The following is a 16,995-nucleotide window of genomic DNA, read 5'->3' on the forward strand; positions in this document are numbered from 1 at the left end:
TTCAGAGGCCTCCTGTCACAAGGTGTTGGATATGCGTGGATTGGGTGGGATCGATAAGAGATGAGAGGATATGGATGTTAGAATATGGTCGAGGCCTATAATATACGAGAAGACACAGAAACAAAGAGTAGACACAAATCTGAGTTAGGAAAGATAAGAGAAAGCACAAAGAAACGTAGCCTTATCAGTGTTGAATTTGCCTCCATTTAGCATCCCACTACCCCTAGGACAGTTTGTAAGATGAGCAGCAGATTTACTCAACAAGGCACAACCTTGCACAGTAAGGGAACTTTTAGTCTGACTGGAACACACATTTTTCATCAGTCTAGCCCACCAGGCGGGTTTACATTCAGCTCAAGGAAACAGGTGTGAACATTAAGTTTGAATGTGCGTGTGTGTGTGTGTGTGTGTGTGTGTGTGTGTGTGTGTGTGTGTGTGTGTGTGTGTGTGTGTGTGTGTGTGTGTGTGTGTGTGTGTGTGTGTGTGTGTGTGTGTGTGTGTGTGTGTGTGTGTGTCAATTACAGGAAGAGACTCACATGTTTTCTGAGGGCAGGAGTTTTGCATTCAAACATATCTCATGTTCTCTTTCGGTATCATGATCACAAGATAACCAAGGGAAAATACCACTCCTTCCAAACTATTAGAAATAGATATCTGCATGTTCAACATGGATTCTTTTTCTAATTATTTCCTGATGAAATGTAATATGTAGCCTTACGAAACATTTATAAAAAATGTTTCTTCTTAGATAAACATATTTTTGGACCAATCTAAAACTGTTAAGTATTTTTTTTTTGACAACATTAATTCTATAATTAAGATTTAAAGTAAATAAATAATATTCTACACACTTCAACTCGACTAACTCAAATCCCTATTGTAGAAGAAGAGACGAGAAGCAAGGCCACCTCGACTGAGGATTCTCCGGAGCCTGAAGCCAACACTTGCTGTGTGTTCAGGTTCAATACTCCACCTTGGGTCAATGGAAAGATACATAATAATAATATTAACTTTTTTAGTATAATTAACCTTTAGTTAACCTTTTATTCAGATTGTGGTGTTTAACTATTCTCCCTCCTGATTTCAAAAGAAGAACCTATGGAGCTTTTCAATGGGAGTCCTAGGCTCCTTTTGAACCTAGGTGGCGTTGTCCCCTATAACAAATACAAAACATATTGTAGTTTTAATTTAATTTTAGTTTGGTTTCCATACAGATTTAGACAGAGCTTCAAGTGGTGTGCAGGCAACCATTTTGAGATGTTAGCCAGACAATCAAAGATTAGTGTAGCAACCTGGGTTTTTAGAGAGACAAAAAAACAAAACAGTTGTTATCATGTATTCAATAAGCATTCATTCTGATCGATGAAGGAGTAAAATGTAGCAATGGGCAGAAAGAAAAAGTCAATTTGGGGGATATCAGACCAGTGCCCCTTCCTCTGCCAGTGGGTCTGGGTGTTTGGTGAAGGAGTCGGCTATGAGCAGCAGGAGCAGAAGTATTAGCTGGAGTAATCCAAGTCTCAGAGAGAGCAAGGAAATCAAGGGATTGCTGGGGAGTAAAGCCAGAGATGAACTCAGTCTAGTGAGTAGCTGACTGGCAGTTCCACAGGCCTCCTGTCACAAGGTGTTGGATATGCGTGGATTGGGTGGGATCGATAAGAGATGAGAGGATATGGATGTTAGAATATGGTCGAGGCCTATAATATACGAGAAGACACAGAAACAAAGAGTAGACACAAATCTGAGTTAGGAAAGATAAGAGAAAGCACAAAGAAACGTAGCCTTATCAGTGTTGAATTTGCCTCCATTTAGCCTCCCACTACCCCTAAAGGACAGTTTGTAAGATGAGCAGCAGATTTACTCAACAAGGCACAACCTCGCACAGTAAGGGAACTTTTAGTCTGACTGGAACACGCATTTTTCATCAGTCTAGCCCACCAGGCGGGTTTACATTCAGCTCAAGGAAACAGGTGTGAACATTAAGTTTGAATGTGCGTGTGTGTGTGTGTGTGTGTGTGTGTGTGTGTGTGTGTGTGTATGTGTGTGTGTGTGTGTGTGTGTGTGTGTGTGTGTGTGTGTGTGTGTGTGTGTGTGTGTGTGTGTGTGTGTGTGTGTGTGTGTGTGTGTGTGTGTGTGTGTGTGTGTGTGTGTGTGTGTGTGTGTGTGTGTGTGTGTGTCAATTACAGGAAGAGACTCACATGTTTTCTGAGGGCAGGAGTTTTGCATTCAAACATATCTCATGTTCTCTTTCGGTATCATGATCACAAGATAACCAAGGGAAAATACCACTCCTTCCAAACTATTAGAAATAGATATCTGCATGTTCAACATGGATTCTTTTTCTAATTATTTCCTGATGAAATGTAATATGTAGCCTTACGAAACATTTATAAAAAATGTTTCTTCTTAGATAAATATATTTTTGGACCAATCTAAAACTGTTAAGTATTTTTTTTTTAACAACATTAATTCTATAATTAAGATTTAAAGTAAATAAATAATATTCTACACACTTCAACTCGACTAACTCAAATCCCTATTGTAGAAGAAGAGACGAGAAGCAAGGCCACCTCGACTGAGGATTCTCCGGAGCCTGAAGCCAACACTTGCTGTGTGTTCAGGTTCAATACTCCACCTTGGGTCAATGGAAAGATACATAATAATAATATTTACTTTTTTAGTATAATTAAACTTTAGTTAACCTTTTATTCAGATTGTGGTTTTTAACTATTCTCCCTCCTGATTTCAAAAGAAGAACCCATGGAGCTTTTCAATGGGAGTCCTAGGCTCCTTTTGAACCTAGGTGGCGTTGTCCCCTATAACAAATACAAAAAAACAAAACAGTTGTTATCATGTATTCAATAAGCATTCATTCTGATGGATGAAGGCGTAAAATGTAGCAATGGGCAGAAAGAAAAAGTAAATTTGAGGGATATCAGACCAGTGCCCCTTCCTCTGCCAGTGGGTCTGGGTGTTTGGTGAAGGAGTCGGCTATGAGCAGCAGGAGCAGAAGTATTAGCTGGAGTAATCCAAGTCTCAGAGAGAGCAAGGAAATCAAGGGATTGCTGGGGGGTAAAGCCAGAGATGAACTCAGTCTAGTGAGTAGCTGACTGGCAGTTCCACAGGCCTCCTGTCACAAGGTGTTGGATATGCGTGGATTGGGTGGGATCGATAAGAGATGAGAGGATATGGATGTTAGAATATGGTCGAGGCCTATAATATACGAGAAGACACAGAAACAAAGAGTAGACACAAATCTGAGTTAGGAAAGATAAGAGAAAGCACAAAGAAACGTAGCCTTATCAGTGTTGAATTTGCCTCCATTTAGCCTCCCACTACCCCTAAAGGACAGTTTGTAAGATGAGCAGCAGATTTACTCAACAAGGCACAACCTCGCACAGTAAGGGAACTTTTAGTCTGACTGGAACACGCATTTTTCATCAGTCTAGCCCACCAGGCGGGTTTACATTCAGCTCAAGGAAACAGGTGTGAACATTAAGTTTGAATGTGCGTGTGTGTGTGTGTGTGTGTGTGTGTGTGTGTGTGTGTGTGTGTGTGTGTGTGTGTGTGTGTGTGTGTGTGTGTGTGTGTGTGTGTGTGTGTGTGTGTGTGTGTGTGTGTGTGTGTGTGTGTGTGTGTGTGTGTGTGTGTGTGTGTGTGTGTGTGTCAATTACAGGAAGAGACTCACATGTTTTCTGAGGGCAGGAGTTTTGCATTCAAACATATCTCATGTTCTCTTTCGGTATCATGATCACAAGATAACCAAGGGAAAATACCACTCCTTCCAAACTATTAGAAATAGATATCTGCATGTTCAACATGGATTCTTTTTCTAATTATTTCCTGATGAAATGTAATATGTAGCCTTACGAAACATTTATAAAAAATGTTTCTTCTTAGATAAATATATTTTTGGACCAATCTAAAACTGTTAAGTATTTTTTTTTTAACAACATTAATTCTATAATTAAGATTTAAAGTAAATAAATAATATTCTACACACTTCAACTCGACTAACTCAAATCCCTATTGTAGAAGAAGAGACGAGAAGCAAGGCCACCTCGACTGAGGATTCTCCGGAGCCTGAAGCCAACACTTGCTGTGTGTTCAGGTTCAATACTCCACCTTGGGTCAATGGAAAGATACATAATAATAATATTTACTTTTTTAGTATAATTAAACTTTAGTTAACCTTTTATTCAGATTGTGGTTTTTAACTATTCTCCCTCCTGATTTCAAAAGAAGAACCCATGGAGCTTTTCAATGGGAGTCCTAGGCTCCTTTTGAACCTAGGTGGCGTTGTCCCCTATAACAAATACAAAACATATTGTAGTTTTAATTTAATTTTAGTTTGGTTTCCATACAGATTTAGACAGAGCTTCAAGTGGTGTGCAGGCAACCATTTTGAGATGTTAGCCAGACAATCAAAGATTAGTGTAGCAACCTGGATTTTTAGAGAGACAAAAAAACAAAACAGTTGTTATCATGTATTCAATAAGCATTCATTCTGATGGATGAAGGCGTAAAATGTAGCAATGGGCAGAAAGAAAAAGTAAATTTGAGGGATATCAGACCAGTGCCCCTTCCTCTGCCAGTGGGTCTGGGTGTTTGGTGAAGGAGTCGGCTATGAGCAGCAGGAGCAGAAGTATTAGCTGGAGTAATCCAAGTCTCAGAGAGAGCAAGGAAATCAAGGGATTGCTGGGGGGTAAAGCCAGAGATGAACTCAGTCTAGTGAGTAGCTGACTGGCAGTTTCAGAGGCCTCCTGTCACAAGGTGTTGGATATGCGTGGATTGGGTGGGAATCGATAAGAGATGAGAGGATATGGATGTTAGAATATGGTCGAGGCCTATAATATACGAGAAGACACAGAAACAAAGAGTAGACACAAATCTGAGTTAGGAAAGATAAGAGAAAGCACAAAGAAACGTAGCCTTATCAGTGTTGAATTTGCCTCCATTTAGCCTCCCACTACCCCTAAAGGACAGTTTGTAAGATGAGCAGCAGATTTACTCAACAAGGCACAACCTCGCACAGTAAGGGAACTTTTAGTCTGACTGGAACACGCATTTTTCATCAGTCTAGCCCACCAGGCGGGTTTACATTCAGCTCAAGGAAACAGGTGTGAACATTAAGTTTGAATGTGCGTGTGTGTGTGTGTGTGTGTGTGTGTGTGTGTGTGTGTGTGTATGTGTGTGTGTGTGTGTGTGGTGTGTGTGTGTGTGTGTGTGTGTGTGTGTGTGTGTGTGTGTGTGTGTGTGTGTGTGTGTGTGTGTGTGTGTGTGTGTGTGTGTGTGTGTGTGTGTGTGTGTCAATTACAGGAAGAGACTCACATGTTTTCTGAGGGCAGGAGTTTTGCATTCAAACATATCTCATGTTCTCTTTCGGTATCATGATCACAAGATAACCAAGGGAAAATACCACTCCTTCCAAACTATTAGAAATAGATATCTGCATGTTCAACATGGATTCTTTTTCTAATTATTTCCTGATGAAATGTAATATGTAGCCTTACGAAACATTTATAAAAAATGTTTCTTCTTAGATAAACATATTTTTGGACCAATCTAAAACTGTTAAGTATTTTTTTTTTGACAACATTAATTCTATAATTAAGATTTAAAGTAAATAAATAATATTCTACACACTTCAACTCGACTAACTCAAATCCCTATTGTAGAAGAAGAGACGAGAAGCAAGGCCACCTCGACTGAGGATTCTCCGGAGCCTGAAGCCAACACTTGCTGTGTGTTCAGGTTCAATACTCCACCTTGGGTCAATGGAAAGATACATAATAATAATATTAACTTTTTTAGTATAATTAACCTTTAGTTAACCTTTTATTCAGATTGTGGTGTTTAACTATTCTCCCTCCTGATTTCAAAAGAAGAACCTATGGAGCTTTTCAATGGGAGTCCTAGGCTCCTTTTGAACCTAGGTGGCGTTGTCCTCTATAACAAATACAAAACATATTGTAGTTTTAATTTAATTTTAGTTTGGTTTCCATACAGATTTAGACAGAGCTTCAAGTGGTGTGCAGGCAACCATTTTGAGATGTTAGCCAGACAATCAAAGATTAGTGTAGCAACCTGGATTTTTAGAGAGACAAAAAAACAAAACAGTTGTTATCATGTATTCAATAAGCATTCATTCTGATGGATGAAGGCGTAAAATGTAGCAATGGGCAGAAAGAAAAAGTCAATTTGGGGGATATCAGACCAGTGCCCCTTCCTCTGCCAGTGGGTCTGGGTGTTTGGTGAAGGAGTCGGCTATGAGCAGCAGGAGCAGAAGTATTAGCTGGAGTAATCCAAGTCTCAGAGAGAGCAAGGAAATCAAGGGATTGCTGGGGGGTAAAGCCAGAGATGAACTCAGTCTAGTGAGTAGCTGACTGGCAGTTTCAGAGGCCTCCTGTCACAAGGTGTTGGATATGCGTGGATTGGGTGGGATCGATAAGAGATGAGAGGATATGGATGTTAGAATATGGTCGAGGCCTATAATATACGAGAAGACACAGAAACAAAGAGTAGACACAAATCTGAGTAAGGAAAGATAAGAGAAAGCACAAAGAAACGTAGCCTTATCAGTGTTGAATTTGCCTCCATTTAGCATCCCACTACCCCTAGGACAGTTTGTAAGATGAGCAGCAGATTTACTCAACAAGGCACAACCTCGCACAGTAAGGGAACTTTTAGTCTGACTGGAACACACATTTTTCATCAGCTTAGCACACCAGGCGGGTTTACATTCAGCTCAAGGAAACAGGTGTGAAAATTACATTTGAATGTGCGTGTGTGTGTGTGTGTGTGTGTGTGTGTGTGTGTGTGTGTGTGTGTGTGTGTGTGTGTGTGTGTGTGTGTGTGTGTGTGTGTGTGTGTGTCAATTACAGGAAGAGACTCACATGTTTTCTGAGGGCAGGAGTTTTGCATTCAAACATATCTCATGTTCTCTTTCGGTATCATGATCACAAGATAACCAAGGGAAAATACCACTCCTTCCAAACTATTAGAAATAGATATCTGCATGTTCAACATGGATTCTTTTTCTAATTATTTCCTGATGAAATGTAATATGTAGCCTTACGAAACATTTATAAAAAATGTTTCTTCTTAGATAAATATATTTTTGGACCAATCTAAAACTGTTAAGTATTTTTTTTTTTAACAACATTAATTCTATAATTAAGATTTAAAGTAAATAAATAATATTCTACACACTTCAACTCGACTAACTCAAATCCCTATTGTAGAAGAAGAGACGAGAAGCAAGGCCACCTCGACTGAGGATTCTCCGGAGCCTGAAGCCAACACTTGCTGTGTGTTCAGGTTCAATACTCCACCTTGGGTCAATGGAAAGATACATAATAATAATATTTACTTTTTTAGTATAATTAAACTTTAGTTAACCTTTTATTCAGATTGTGGTTTTTAACTATTCTCCCTCCTGATTTCAAAAGAAGAACCTATGGAGCTTTTCAATGGGAGTCCTAGGCTCCTTTTGAACCTAGGTGGCGTTGTCCCCTATAACAAATACAAAACATATTGTAGTTTTAATTTAATTTTAGTTTGGTTTCCATACAGATTTAGACAGAGCTTCAAGTGGTGTGCAGGCAACCATTTTGAGATGTTAGCCAGACAATCAAAGATTAGTGTAGCAACCTGGATTTTTAGAGAGACAAAAAAACAAAACAGTTGTTATCATGTATTCAATAAGCATTCATTCTGATGGATGAAGGCGTAAAATGTAGCAATGGGCAGAAAGAAAAAGTAAATTTGAGGGATATCAGACCAGTGCCCCTTCCTCTGCCAGTGGGTCTGGGTGTTTGGTGAAGGAGTCGGCTATGAGCAGCAGGAGCAGAAGTATTAGCTGGAGTAATCCAAGTCTCAGAGAGAGCAAGGAAATCAAGGGATTGCTGGGGGGTAAAGCCAGAGATGAACTCAGTCTAGTGAGTAGCTGACTGGCAGTTTCAGAGGCCTCCTGTCACAAGGTGTTGGATATGCGTGGATTGGGTGGGATCGATAAGAGATGAGAGGATATGGATGTTAGAATATGGTCGAGGCCTATAATATACGAGAAGACACAGAAACAAAGAGTAGACACAAATCTGAGTTAGGAAAGATAAGAGAAAGCACAAAGAAACGTAGCCTTATCAGTGTTGAATTTGCCTCCATTTAGCCTCCCACTACCCCTAGGACAGTTTGTAAGATGAGCAGCAGATTTACTCAACAAGGCACAACCTTGCACAGTAAGGGAACTTTTAGTCTGACTGGAACACACATTTTTCATCAGTCTAGCCCACCAGGCGGGTTTACATTCAGCTCAAGGAAACAGGTGTGAACATTAAGTTTGAATGTGCGTGTGTGTGTGTGTGTGTGTGTGTGTGTGTGTGTGTATGTGTGTGTGTGTGTGTGTGTGTGTGTGTGTGTGTGTGTGTGTGTGTGTGTGTGTGTGTGTGTGTGTGTGTGTGTGTGTGTGTGTGTGTGTGTGTGTGTGTGTGTCAATTACAGGAAGAGACTCACATGTTTTCTGAGGGCAGGAGTTTTGCATTCAAACATATCTCATGTTCTCTTTCGGTATCATGATCACAAGATAACCAAGGGAAAATACCACTCCTTCCAAACTATTAGAAATAGATATCTGCATGTTCAACATGGATTCTTTTTCTAATTATTTCCTGATGAAATGTAATATGTAGCCTTACGAAACATTTATAAAAAATGTTTCTTCTTAGATAAATATATTTTTGGACCAATCTAAAACTGTTAAGTATTTTTTTTTTAACAACATTAATTCTATAATTAAGATTTAAAGTAAATAAATAATATTCTACACACTTCAACTCGACTAACTCAAATCCCTATTGTAGAAGAAGAGACGAGAAGCAAGGCCACCTCGACTGAGGATTCTCCGGAGCCTGAAGCCAACACTTGCTGTGTGTTCAGGTTCAATACTCCACCTTGGGTCAATGGAAAGATACATAATAATAATATTAACTTTTTTAGTATAATTAACCTTTAGTTAACCTTTTATTCAGATTGTGGTGTTTAACTATTCTCCCTCCTGATTTCAAAAGAAGAACCTATGGAGCTTTTCAATGGGAGTCCTAGGCTCCTTTTGAACCTAGGTGGCGTTGTCCCCTATAACAAAAACAAAACATATTGTAGTTTTAATTTAATTTTAGTTTGGTTTCCATACAGATTTAGACAGAGCTTCAAGTGGTGTGCAGGCAACCATTTTGAGATGTTAGCCAGACAATCAAAGATTAGTGTAGCAACCTGGGTTTTAGAGAGACAAAAACCCAAACAGTTGTTATCATTTATTGAATGAGCATTATTCACGGAAACAGGTGTGAAAATTAGGTTTGATTGTGTGTGTGTGTGTGTGTGTGTGTGTGTGTGTGTGTGTGTGTTTAGTTTCTGTGCATTTAGAGTAAGAGACTCCCATGTTTGCTGAGGGCAGGATTTTGGCAGAATACGCTGGCATTCCTTCAGGACTCCACACAAACAAACCTTAATCAAGAGCAAAAAACGACTCCTTCGAAACTATTATAAATACATATCTTCATGGATAATCAAGAATCCTGTGTAGCCTTATTTATTATTATTATTTAGATGTTGATGAACTGTATTTTTAACTGAAACAAATGGTATTCTGTGCTTTGCAACTGAGTTTATTCAAATCCCTTTTGTAGTTTTGATTTCTTCAAGCTATGACTTCCAAACTAAGACCCCCTTTAAAGGAGTGCTTTTATGTCAATATTTGTTTATCTACGCTTTTTCCTAGGTTAGTTTAGGTTTAGTTTTTTAGCTGAGCTGCACAATATGTATACCCTAATGATAGACACTGCTGGTCAGGGAAGCCGTCCCACTGAAGAAGTACGATTTCCTGGTTATATTATCCCGGGGGACCCTGGAGGCAGTTGCAAAGTACAGACAGGCCCGAAGAACAGAAGCCTTCAGCCATGGCAGAGGCAAAGCAGTGGGCGTGGGAGTAGTTCTGGGAAGCCAAGGAAAAGGACTTTGGCCTCAAAGCGAGTTTGTACTGTAATGTAACGTCACAAGTTGAGATGCAGGACTTGGACACGCCAGATATCGATTCAGACTCACGGCACACAGTCCAGTTGACTCTTGTGTTTACCAGCTCACATGCGTTCTCTCTCTGCCTCTGTGTCTTTCACACACTGACACACACACTCAAACATTAATTCACGTAATTTGAATTCATGCATTGTAAAAACATTTCCCCCATCTCTTCCCCTCCCTCTCTAACACACACATGCACAGCAAATCCTCCTCTCAGTTATTAGCTCTCACTCTCATCCTTCAGCTAACCTGGCCCTAAAGTTCTGTGAGTAAACATCTCCAATAAAACAACTTTTTCAGACTGACTAACACACAACAGGGCACAGGCACCCGAACCACATCAGAAACTACACACATCGCTAACGGATCGTTCAGTTAACAGGTGATTCAAACAGAGAAAAGGGGATGTGCATTTCACTCACCCTATTTGTAGAGGAAGGCCATTCCCCTGCCTTACATAGGGTTGAAGAGGTAAATAACGATGTTGTAGAATTCCCCACCAGCCTTCAGGTCCTCCACAACATTAGAGTCAATATATATTATATACCAGCTTGCCACTCCACGCAAACATAATTTTTGTCATTTCAAGTCAAAATCCCTCCTTGTTCCTCTCCATACAAAACTCTAGTAGGCTGGGTGTTGGCCTACCATACCATTTAATTTTGAGATGCTATATAATTTAATAAAAGTGTTTTTTATCTCAAACTCCAAAACTCCACTCTCCATAACTGCACTTGCGAATGTTGTTACTTGCTAACGTCTGTTCGAGGATATGCATTTTATTATAGTGGGTGTCTGAGGAACCCCAAATGTCACACAGGGGATAAGTAGTGCTTTAGAGATCATGTCTCTTGAAGCTACCAGCTTTATTTGAGAGAAGAACGTTTTCAGTATTACATACTTTGGGGTCCTTTTACTGTAGAAGTTGCAGAGTATCTTGGAGTCCATGATAAACATCCACAGCCTACGGAGGAAATAGAGCCGCTCTCGAGCTGAAAAACAGAAGTTGGAGGTTTGAAGGGCCGTTGGGATGGAAGGATGAAAGGATCAAGGGATATAGGGAGGGATGGATGAATGCATGAAGGGAGGGATGAAGAGATATATGTGGGCTGTGAAATCTGAGACAATTGAAGCTGGATTTGTTCACCGGGTATAATCGACTTAGCAGTTGATTAGGAGGAGGTGTGGCCCTTCTCCCTAAGGTGACTAAGGTGACTTATTAACCAAATGTTTTTTAATGCATTTTGATTTAATATTGCTATTGAGTATTGTTTGACCTAGAATAACCCGATCCACCAAATGTCATGTTCCTTTAACCTCTATTTGTCCAAAAAATATCATTCATGACTGATTCTTGATTATGATTGGCTGAGCTTCATTCAAAGCAGTTGTAAAAACGTTAAAGCTCTAACAGCATAACGATAACAATGCTGCGCCAATTAGTCATCTACCTTTTCAAAATGTCCAATTTTGTTATGAATTTTGAGCGTGTATGAGTGGTGGAAGGATATGGACAGGACCTGGATAGAGGAGAAAAAGAAAAAAAGAAAGCTGAAATAACTGGGAAAGAGGTTGAAGAGCAGGAAACGACTAAAGCGGACTTTGTGCTCTGTTCAAAAAAGTATAGGTCATAAATATGAATGGCCGAAAATACATGATAATGCTGGCGGTAGAAACATGGAGTGCCTGCAGGCCTTTATGTTTGAGCAGCAGTGAACCCACGCTGTCCTGTCGCAGGACAAATACCTGCTGCTCTGCATAAAGCCGAAAATGTTTAAATTATTTTTTTACATATTCAAACTCCAGCTGATAGCTAAATAAGATCCTTAAAAAAATATATATATTTAGTCTTCCAATTAGACATAAAGTAATCCGAGCTGCAACTAAGCTTTATCTTTCTTGTTAAATAATCTGCAGTGATTTCCTAAATTATTGGGTTTGATCAATTTACCCAAAGATATTCAGTGTAGTATTGGGAAACCACTAAATCTTTCAAATTAGAACATGTTTTAAATTATAAATAGATCATCACAAATATTGCAGATTTATTTTCTGCTGACTCATCGTTTAGCTCTATAAATATCAAAAGGCTAATTTCCAGATTGGGCCTTGCTGTCTTAAAACCCATCTCTTTCTAAACCACTCTCGGTGAAAAACAAAACCATAAACAAGTGACCCACATAATCACTGTGCAGATATTTCTTCTCACTGTGGATGATGACAGTAATCAAAACCACTACAGCCAAAAATTATATTTGTAAAATGCAAACAAATGCTGACTGGGGGTGGGTGGGGGGGGAGGTCCAGTGCCTTGCTCAATTGAAGAGATTCAATATCAAACTTTCCCCTGCACTATATTTATGTACACTCTGCTGCAAGATTATTAAAACCAAATATATAATGATGTATAATCCTCTGCAATATATTGTAGATTTCTTAATGCTTTGCATTAAAAATAACTGCTGGCCGGAAAAGGTAATAAAGATTGAAATATATATATTTATTTTAATTAAAAACATCATAAAGTATATTTACTTAGACATCGTGGAACATTTATAAATCGTGACTTTCGTGAAGTCAAATCCCGGCTTTTGAGGTACTGGCAGTGACACAGCTAGTGTATATCCGGTCTCAAGCTATTTAAATATTCATATTCCCTATAAGGTTCAATAATGGAGATTCCCTCATCTATTCCTTGTTGAAATGTTTTCCCTTTATTTATATATTTAACTAATGAATCCCCTTTACACTGTGTTTTTGTTTGATTGTCCTGTTGATTTCACAGCTGTTATTTTATATTGTTATGCTATATGATGATTTACAGAACTATAATTATTATTGATGCTAGCAACGTTAACGCTATAACGATAAATCTGAAACCGCATTAAAGAAGAAATGCGAGAAAGAAGCAGTTACATTAATGTGAAATTCTGCTTTCTGCCACTTGAGGGAACAAGAAATCACAAACTACCCACACATAACAGTAGTGCCAGATTTGCTCTTTTCTTTTCAGAAAATACTACTTTAAGTCCCCATATACTAATGAACATGATTTGATGCAGCAGTAACTACAGGCTGTAGGCCTACCAAATACTGTGTAAGAAATAAATTCTGCACAAAAACAACACTCACTTAAATTTGGGGAAAAGGACACAAGAGGGCACTAAAGGCTCATGAAGTCCATGATGAAGGAAGGTCAGCACCACCAGATGCTTTCCAGACAACGGCCATTCAAATACAGGAGTAACAGAGCACAACTACTTCACAAAACACATACACATTTTATTTAAACGCGCAGAACTGCACTGTGTCGTGTGTCTTTACACAGTGGTTGAATATAACTAAGTACCTTTACTAAAGTTCCCTACTGAAGTAATATTTGACATAATTTTCCTTTATACTTAAATTCTGTAATTTGTACTTAACTGCATATATTTAACACTCAGGTACTAGTTACTTTTTACATATATAAACACATGAAATACTATATGATAAAATGCAGTATGTTACAAATTATAAACCCTGTATTTTTGAAAGTATCTATAATTGACTCCACATTGACAAACTACAACATTTAAGTGCTAGGAATTTGTAATGATAAAAAAACAGGATAATATAATAACCATAATAATATAATGCTGTGGAAAGAGCCATTCTGCATAACATGCACTTTTGATTTTGATACTTACAGTATATTTAGCTGATTATAGTTGTATACTGTACCTGTTCTGGTATTGGCCATCGTGCAGAGTGAGTAATTTTACTTTTTGTACTTCAAGTATATTTGGATGCCAATAATTTTGTACTTTTACATGCGCAATTCAGGACTTTTACTTAAAACCATAGTATTTCCACTTTTACTTAAGTTAAGGATCTGAATACTTATTCTCACACTAGATGTACAGGTAACCTTGTTCAGATTGTATGAATACCATTATACAGTATAACATGAAAACATGTATACATACAAATCGTTTTGTTAAAAGACTTGGTTCAACAGAAAACATATAGACAAAACCTTTTCTAACTAACGTATTTAATACTTCCTAAATGACCAGAAACAGATTTAAATTAGTCTGTGGTAATTATAGTAATTTAAATCCTGATTAAACTGCTGATTTTTAAATGTTATTTTGTAATGCATAGTACCATAAAATACATTTAGTTTCCTGCATGTTGTTCTGGTGGTGGCAGAATACTCAGTTAAATCTGAAAATCTGGATGAAAAAACACAGAAATAAACAGATAGATTATTTTCACTTGAGAAAAGGAAACTGACAACTGACTTTGATCATAATCATTTTATTGTTATATTTGCTTCAACATTATTTTTTCTCCATAGGATCTGACAACATATCATCATTTTGTTGGTTTCCATTATGCACACAACTTTATGTTTGTCAACCTGAATAAAAGTAACAACAAAAAAAAGGATATAAATGTTAAACTATATATGATATATTTTTCAACTTTCTTGTGGCTGGATCAACTTTTAATATATCTGAAAATATCAATACCATGATCAACAGTATTCTCTGCTGTTGTCTTGTTTAAATAATTTTTAATCTACAGCAAAAAGTCAGTTACATAAACATTTCTTATTCACTGCCTTAACTTCAAATAAACAAAACAGTAGAGCATATCAAAGAATAATGAGTACATGTTAGAAAACATCCGTTTCTCACGGTCTTTGTACTTTAAGCACTTAGGATGCACTGCAATAAATGCTGAAAAAAAAACTGTAGTGTAAAAATAATAATAGTAAGTAAAACATGATTTAATCACACGGTCTTTGTACGACACAGACCCACGACATCATATTGTGCACACAGCATGATGTTCTTTAAGCAAATTATTCAAAAAGAATAAAACAAATGGAATATTTAAAAGTAAAACATATAAATGAAAAGATAACAGTGTCTTGCATGAAACTATAACAGTACAAATATTAAACAATAGTGATGACATTTGATAACATCTGTTTCTCATGGCCTTTATGCATTAAGCAAAGTTGAATAATAAAACAAAACATGTAAATAGTTGAGTAAGTAATAATAAGTAGTAAAAATAAAAGTAAGTAAAACATGATCTCATCACTAGTCTTTGCCTACATCATCATTTTGTGCACACGGCGTGAGTGAGTTTTTCAAAAATATTATAAAAAACATTTAAAATTTAAAAATATAAATGATAAAATAAAAATGTCTTGTATGAAACTATAACAGTAAAACTATTGAAGACATATGAGACATCTGTTTTGCACTAGTCCTTATATAAAGAGCTGCAATCATCAAGAACAATGAACTCAAAACAATATAAAATCAGAGCATTCAAACAGTCCTTCTTTCTCACTTGTTCATCACATCATTATCCGTCTAACAGAATGAAAATCAAAAGTTCATCATCAACAAGATGTGAAGGATGCCACAGTATTTGCACTTGAAGCAAAACGTCATCAACATGAACATACACAGTACTTCAACTGAGGCTGGCTTATGTACTCTCCAAGTACACATCAAAGTGTATATGTACAATAAATGTTGAATAATAAAATAAAAAAATGAAAAAAAGTTGAGTAAGTAATAATAAGTAGTAAAAACAAACACAAACATGATCTCATCACATGGTCTTTAGACATCATTGCATGAACACAAGAAATGAATACAAATAATAAAACAAAAAAAAAGTAAGTATTTGAAAGTTTTAAAAAAACAAAGCAAGTCATTTGTATCTTTTTGTATTATTCTCAGACTGGTATAAAATCACATACATTTTTCCTCCTGGTTTTTATCTGCAAAACACGTTACTTAAAAGCTCAAATGTGAAGCAATACATGACTCATGCGGACATTTACATCACAAAACATCTCTTTGTTTCCAACACGGTCTTTGTAGTAAACCATCTTTATCATTGACATCAACTTTGTTGTGCACAGCAGTTATAATGCACAACTTTAACAGTTTACTGAAAATAAATGTAGCAGTCAAAAAACTAAAATGACAAAAACAAATAACATGATCTCTTTCTTCAGGTAGACTATGACGTACTTCATTTTCAGAATCATATTTTGTTACGCTAGTCATTACACATAGAGGAATATAATATCTTGAAAAAGAACAATAACAAAAAAGCAATAAAGATTTAAAGAATAGTTCCTCTTTTTTGTTAACATCATTATCGTGCATACCAGTCATTGTACATGAGGTCTTATAGAAGATTGATGAAGGAAAACAAAACATGTGTAATCTTAAAAAGAAAAAAAAACATCTCACATAACTCTCTCTAGCTTTTTAACTTCTCTGCAACTTCTTAAAATCATCAGTTGTCAATAATAGTGATTGTCAAACTCCAGGATGCCACTAAAGATCACGGTGCAGTCAACTTTATCACAACAGTGTTGATCCGTTTTGTATTTTTTTTTTTGCCCTGAGGCCTGTACTACGAAGCTGGTTCAACCTAACCTGGATATGTTGGAGTTAGCCGGTTGGCCCAATCTGGCTAAACTGTACTACGACGCTGGTTATCAAGTGGATCGCTCAAGCCAGCCGTGTCCTATCTAGTTAGGTGCGCGTTCACATGAAAGGGGTGGTATTTGGAGCATTCGACCAATCTCAAACACGGACAAGCGTACTGACAGCGCAGCGTCATACTTCCTGAATGAAAAGTGAACTTTAATATTAGTCAAATATGAAGAAGTTAAACTTTAAACATCCATGACTTAAATACTTTTTCCAGGATAAAAGCCACATAGTTGCAGCTGCAAGGTGAATACAGCTGGTAAAAGAAAAAGTGTTTGAATACGTTCATTAACAGTTTTATGATATCACTGCCCCGTCCAAGACACGAGTGGATCTGACTTTAATTACATTTGACTCGAGTGTTTCGTCAACTTAATGTGTTGCTTAAAATAATACTTCTGCA

At 37.3% G+C, this 16,995-nt stretch overlaps 1 long non-coding RNA gene across 2 annotated transcripts; it reads right to left on the reverse strand.

Annotated features, from left to right (window-relative positions):
* Window positions 1-5,953: 5,953 nt before the first annotated feature.
* On the reverse strand, window positions 5,954-16,551 carry LOC117496990. Of its 2 annotated transcripts, XR_004557340.1 has the most exons (4): window positions 14,234-16,551; window positions 11,526-11,594; window positions 10,976-11,066; window positions 5,954-8,052 (listed from the first exon to the last, which is right to left on the reverse strand). It is a non-coding gene; the product is annotated as an uncharacterized LOC117496990 (long non-coding RNA). The 2 variants fall into 2 exon arrangements; XR_004557339.1 differs by lacking the exon at window positions 14,234-16,551 and having other exon boundaries at window positions 11,526-12,252.
* Between the last annotated feature and the right edge of the window lie 444 nt (window positions 16,552-16,995).

Source organism: Trematomus bernacchii, unplaced genomic scaffold (assembly GCF_902827165.1).
Source record: "Trematomus bernacchii unplaced genomic scaffold, fTreBer1.1, whole genome shotgun sequence".
NCBI classification, from domain to species: Eukaryota; Metazoa; Chordata; class Actinopteri; order Perciformes; family Nototheniidae; genus Trematomus; species Trematomus bernacchii.